The sequence below is a fragment of the Thermobia domestica genome, chromosome 5, assembly GCF_964235325.1.
Source record: "Thermobia domestica chromosome 5, izTheDome1.hap1.1, whole genome shotgun sequence".
Taxonomy (NCBI): Eukaryota; Metazoa; Arthropoda; class Insecta; order Zygentoma; family Lepismatidae; genus Thermobia; species Thermobia domestica.
Window position 1 is genome coordinate 6,615,329 of NC_137458.1, and position 7,051 is coordinate 6,622,379.

The 7,051-nt window shown below is 37.4% G+C and overlaps 1 protein-coding gene across 3 annotated transcripts in view; it reads right to left on the minus strand.

Moving 5' to 3' along the window:
- The window catches only part of LOC145685707 (transforming acidic coiled-coil-containing protein 1-like), a 118,035-nt gene that overhangs the window by 79,765 nt on the left and 31,219 nt on the right, over nt 1–7,051 (minus strand). The window lies entirely within an intron of this gene.

The window sequence follows — 7,051 nt, forward strand, 5'->3', positions numbered from 1 at the left end:
CTGAATAATAACATGAATTCCCTACTTTTAATCGACATTTAATTTCTCCGTGAATATGATTTTCCTCTGTTAATATTGATCCTAGATATTTGAAATTATCCACTTTATCAAAAGTATTATTTAATATTTTAAGGCATCCATAATTTGCCGTATTACGGTCCCGAAGCATTTCCATGTATTTAGTTTTCTCTGCATTTACTTCTAAATCCATGTTCCAGTAAGCTTTTAATAAGATCTCTGCATTTCTTTCTGTTGTTCTCCTATCATCCCCTATTAAATTTACATAATCAGCATATGCCATAACCTGGTAAATACCGTTCAACTCTAGACCCTGGCTGCTATCTTTGATTTTCCCTATAGCGTATTCCAGAACAAAGTTGAATGATAATGGCGAAAAAGCATCTCCTTGTTTCAGGTCATTTTCGACGTGAAAACTCGTGGACAAAAATTTTCCTACCTGGACTTCACCTTGGGATTCATTTAAACATGCATCCAAATAAGAAAATAAATAATAGTATCATCAGTAATTGATACTATTGCTTTTAAAACTTAATATTATTTTAAATAACAATTTATACAATAACAATATATAACAAATCATTTTCATAGATCCTAAGAACAGTAATTAAGATTTAAACGTAAATATAAGGATTATTTATAGAAAAGTAAAAGGACAGTTACTTGAATACATGATAGACACGCCTGAAAGATGTAAACAAATACCTGCTTCTGATTGGCCAAAACTGGAAATTGTAAACAAATCCTTATCTGTGATTGTGCGAATGCCTGTCCACGATATTTGAAGGGAATCTCTGGGAATACTTATATATATTTTTTGTTTATACAATTTTATTTCCTTAACAGATTTTCAATAGCTATTTGCTAATGGTTACTTAGAATTCAAATGTATTTTTATTGTTTCTTTGTTAGTAACACATTGAAATCTTTAAGTTTTACGTCCCACGATTATGCCGGTTAGGCTAAAGGAGACGGTGATAATAAAAGATGAGGGAAATGGTGGAATGAAGAAAGTGGGAGGAAACGGTAGAATCCCGAGAAAACCCACGAGCACGGTGTTTGTCCACCAGAAAGTCCACGGGAGCGAACCAGGGACCCCAAGCACCGGAGGTGAACACTCTACCACTGAGCCACCGCACCCCCTAGTAACACATTGAAATATTTGGATTGTGTAATTATGCAAAGATCAACTTGCCAGTAGAACGATTTGTCCAAATCACTCATTTTAATCACAGTTGTCCATTTTTATGAGCTAATTTAGATATCCCTTGTCAGATCTAGCTCGAAACGTTTTCAAATTTCATTTTAATTAAAATAATATAGAATCACAATAGGATCTCTTATAATGGATTAACAGTTTTAAAAAAGCATTGAAATTGGAATGAAATCCTCTGAAAAACCAGCAAAACCTACAATAATATAACTTCTGCATCCACATTCCTTTAAGATGCTTATTAGCAGTACCACTTGACAATATCAGATATTTGGAAACAAACTGCAAACTAAAACACACACCTTTAAACGAAATTAATAATAACGAATAAAGCATGTGTAACTTGTTTTTCTCTCATCTGAAATATAGCCACTATATATGCTATGAGGGCGTTAAGTTTAAATGAAAGGTATATCGAATGTTAATGTTCTCAAAATGGAAAGGAAAAATAACCATAACACAAATGTCGAAGCGTTTTTCCTAAAGCAAATGCTCGTACTACAAATTAGTTATGGGGAAATAAAATATTTCTCAGTTCTTCATATAGTAGGGAATAATCTTTCGAAATTTACCTCCAGTCTTACTTGCGCGATTTTTTTTATAGTCCTCCATTTTAGGCGAAACGAGGATTAGGCCAAACGAGGATACTTATTTCGCCTAAAATGGCGGACACAAATCTTATCATTCATCTGCCATAAAAATGCCAGATAATTGGTTAGGCGAAACGAGGATTAGGCCAAACGATGCAAGATCGCCCTTCTGAGGTCGGGGTTTGTTGAAGGAGTAAATAAAAGAAAAGAGATTTTTGTTATTTTTTTCTTCACCCTCCAGGTTTCTTTAATCATACATTGCAGGACGTAATCAAAACACATTCATGCATCGTATCATTGAAGTGTTTCGTATTTTGCATATTAAAGTGTTAAAAAATAGTTAACATATTCTCATTTGTTCATGTGATCTCAGGTTCAATTTTCGGTGGGAACATACATGAGAAAATTGAAGGCTAAAACAATGTGAAAATAGTATTTTAAAGTCAGGAAATTGATATTAAAATTTTAGCTATGTGTTGGGACGTAAGGCTGTAGTTAAATTAACCCACACGTTTCATGAAGATTATTATGTCATTATTGTTTATTTACTACAAGCTACCAGATACGTCCTGAAAGGTCACTTTACACTGTAGTAATCAACAGATGAAAACAACATTGGAAAAGGAATGGAAGCAAGGTCTTCAGAGCCTTAGATTAAGGTACTAACCTAGCATTTGCCCAGTATAACTGAGGAACAACCCTGGAAAGTCCTCAGTCAGGATGGCTGGTCTCCGAATTCGAACCCGGTATTACCCAATTGCGAAGCTAGAATGCTAACCACTAGCCTAAGCACGCTCCGTATTATTATTATTATTTAGCTAATAATTAACGTAATGTTCTAAAACTAGTGTAAATTAAACCCTACTTTCTTTATTGCTGATGTTATAGTTAAGAGGCTTACATGAAACATTAGTCCCCCATTAAATAGAACTTGCGCAAGAAAGAATACTAGAACTGGAATTCAGGAAGCGGGGGTGAAGAGATTATTGAGGATGAGGAAACTATGTACGATGCAAAAACTAAGTAATTATGACTTCATTACAGATATATTCACTTACATACGTCAATTAATATTTTTATAATACAGGGCACTCTCACTTTCTATAGTGGTAGAAAAGAGACCCGCTTTTGTAAACGAACACACTAAGCACGTGCCTATAGATGCAATGTTCGTGCAAAGAAACATAGGTAAAACAAAACAAAAAAAAAAAAAAGGAAATACGGGGAAAATGATAAAACGCCCTTCAACTTAAAAAAAAGAGCTAAAGTAACTAAACTTAGAGTTACGAAAGACGCGAGACGAATTTTATTGAGAAGATTGCTTTTCCTTAGTGATTAGTTGTGCTGCTTATGAAGATGAATTAAAAAAGAAAACAAGTAGCTAGCTCTGAGTTTCGCAAACCAGTTGAAAAGAAAATATTGGATATTGGAAATCCCTAATGCCGGCTTTTTAGACTGGAGTCCGCTACCTCTTACTTCAGATAACTCCCCAATTGCCCTCACGATGCTGGGTCAACACCGAAATTGTTTAGTGCCTCTCCGGAAATTGAATCCATGACCACGGGCACCGAACGCACGCGCTAACCACTGTTATTTATATGAAAAGATAACATCTTTTTATCAAATTATTTAACCTGCTGAACGCTTTGCACGGATTACACTGTAACCATTATGACACCACACAGACATAGAAGTAAACGAGGACAGTTAAGAACACCTATGCCCGAAGCGGGATTCGAATCCAAGACATTCACAGCAAACGATCCACAGCTTAATGCCGTAGATCACTTGACTATGACTGTCGGGTATTCTCGGCTAAGCAGTAGCACATTTAAGGTAACTGATTATTTTAAAAGTTGCTCCTAAATACTGACAATCTAAGTCTTATGTATCAAATATTTCCTGCGATAATACCATACACTCTCCGTCTTCTATAGACAAAAAGCTATAGTTACCCATATTATCTAGTACGGAAATAAGTTATAATTCTTTAATAGCTGCTGATGGTGATAGTCAAGGTTCACCGAAGCATGATCCCCAAACCCAAACTGAGATATTGATGTTACTGGAACGGCTGAAAAGTCATCGTGGGCAGATGAATTGCCCACTTGTCAGGATGAAGGGCAAAATGAAAATGAAATGAAATCTTCAAGCTTTACGTCCCGCGGTTATGCCGGTTAGGCGAAAGGAGACGGTGATGATGAGGAATGAATGAAATGGTGGAATGAAGAAAGTGGGAGGAATCGGGAGAACCCCGAGAAAATCCACGCACACGGTGTTTGTCCACCACAAAGTTCACTTGGCGGAGTCTGGGATCGAACCAGGGAACCCCAAGCACCAGAAGTGAACGCTCTACCGCTGAGCCACCGCGGCCCCAGGATGAAGGGCGCTTGTGATGTGAAATGCGGGGCAGTCAGAGGTACTACTTATAATAATTGGATTTATAATTTTCTATGCTGCCGTAAACCCTCTTGAAGAAGATAACTGTTAATCTTAGCTTTGAGTATTGGTTGAGTATTCGGGTCGAGCCAAACATTGTTAAAAGTTACAGGGCACTGGCCAAATATCTTCAAAACTGCTCGACCCGGGTTTAGAATTGTCAACGACTCGCCCAGCTTGGCTCACAGCTCATTCAATATCGACCCGAACCGAGAAGTGAGCCGAGCCAACAGCTCACCCAACAGACTCGGCTAGAGCCCTCGGCTCGGTTGAGCCGAACCGAGCAGATGGCTTATCCCAACCAAGCCAGCTCGAGCCGATGGTTCACTCCAAGAGAGCCGGCTCGAGCCAACGGCTCAGTTGAGCCGAGCCGAGCTGAATTTGTTATAAAATATTTCTTGGAATCTCACTATCGAGACGAGACGAGATGCGACCAGTGTACCCTCTCGTGAGCGACACTAAAAGTATTCCATATTACTGCTTATATTACATTTCTCATGGCTTTCGCTTTCCAGTTTAATCAGGCCATCATTTCAAAACGAGTTAAAACGAGCGAGCTATTTATCAAACTCGACTCGATTCGAAACTTGACGCCAGAAACAGTGAATCGGCTCGGAACTCGACTCGAGAATATTACATTTAACTCGACTCGAAACTAGACTTGAATTTGAGTCGAGTTTTAGCTTGACTCGTGCCCATAACTATGCGTTAGAAAAAATGGTTGCTTATTATTATTTTGCTACACTAATAACAATGTTGTTATGAAAAATTAAAAATACAGAATATAGAGAAACATTACACTACAACTAATAAAATGAGAACTCATGAACTGGGGGCGAATCAAAACTTGCCAGTAACTCTAAAATCGATACATGCTTTTTAAAGCTCTAAAAACAACGGGACTTAAAGATACGCAAACTGATCTCAAAGAACCAGGGGCGGATCCAGGACGGACTTCTGGGGGGGGGGGCTGTGGGTTGTAATACTGCTACTTAGAGCTACTTTTAAGAGCGCCAAACTCTGGGATGGGTTTTATTTATATATAAAATAAGAAAGTTTCCTCTTCTGGGGCGGGGGCAATCGCCCCGATCGCCCCCCTGGAAAGAACTCTAATATTACATACCATCAACAAACTATTTTCTAGTAATGGAGTAGCCTACTCAACAGAACACAGTTTATTCGTATTAACTCGTTACTGTATGTCGTTGATTATGACACCCTAGTCGTTGATAAATATTTCCCCCCGGGGCACCACTTTACTTTTAAATCCTGTCCATGATCATCTTCAGCTTTTAAGAAAATTATTCTTTGAAATGTTTTACGTGGTTTATATTGGAAATTTATCTTGCATGTATATGTCGAAATTTACAGCATAAGGGTAGATTTTATCTGTTTTATTCCCTACTTATATTGTAACTCCAGACAATAGGGTTACATCTGCAAGTTCAAGGAAGGCGCATACCAAATTTCATTTAAATCCCGTAAGTTTTACACAAGATACCATGGCACATATTGATGGACAGATGGAGAAACGGAAAGACGGATAGACAGGCAGATGGACAAATGGACAAATGGACAAAACGGACACTCACACAAATGCCAATCGAGTCGAATGTCAGGGAGGGGGATTATTATTTTGTTATGGATTCATTTGAAATCCAAGTATTTGCGATTATTATGACGTCAAAAAATGCGCCATAAAATTTCATATTTTACATTTTGATTTCTTTTAATTAGGGAAATGGGTATTTGACCAAGAGTAAGGATTTTAGTTCATTGTTCATTCTAGACATATATTACAAGCAATGGGACTGTGAAAAAGCCTTGATGGGCTCCCAGACAGAGATTCCCATTCATTGCTGTAGCATGGAGCCCCGAGCAGAGAAGACACTGAAGAATCAAATCGGGTAACCATATATGTAAATCAGTTTGGGATTTCCTTTGTTATGGCTTCTGGCCAGGGAATGGTGTGAAGTTGATTTTGTGGTGGGCATTCAATTAAATAATATAGAGGTGATAAGGAATTAAAGTATTTGACGTCATTTAACAAGAGCAGCCAATCACAGAATGGAAAGTTAAAGATGAGGTGGATTCGAAAAATCTCGCCTCCGATATCTCTATCGATTGGAAAAAAAAAAAAAAAGTTTTCGTTAAAGTTTTGTCATGCGTTGAAACGGACGTAATTGCTTAAAAACGGGACTGATGATGATAAGAGGCATAATCTATTTCTGAAAACCGCTTGTCACTATTACGGTTTCCATTTTATGGCCATTCATGTTGAAACAGGAAATGATCAATTTCTACCTTTTCCGGTTTAAGAAGGAAGCTATCAGAGGAAATGAAACCTATTCTTGGGACGCTGAGTCGATTTTCGAAAACCACTTCTCAATATCTCATAACACTTTTGCTTTCCTACCCTTTTGAGTCTCCACTGAAACCGGAAGTGGTAGAAATCTACTACCATTTCCTGTTTCAATATTAATATCGCTCAAATATGCCAAAGTCCTTCATGTAGTGTACACGTGGCAATACTACTTGTTTTATATTTATATTGTACATATTGATTACATTACAACATATTGTATAATGTAAGCATGCTGAATAAAATAAGTGTTCAAATTTTAAATTTACTGCGTTCTCTACGTATACACTATTTTCCTACGTACAGAGCGTATTATTGTTTACTCGTAAAATATCAAATGAGTTTTTGCAGGGGGTAGCGGAGGATTTAGACCCCCCTCTTGATAAAAGAAAAAAGTGAAAATTCAACAACGAGGCTAAGCAACTTAAG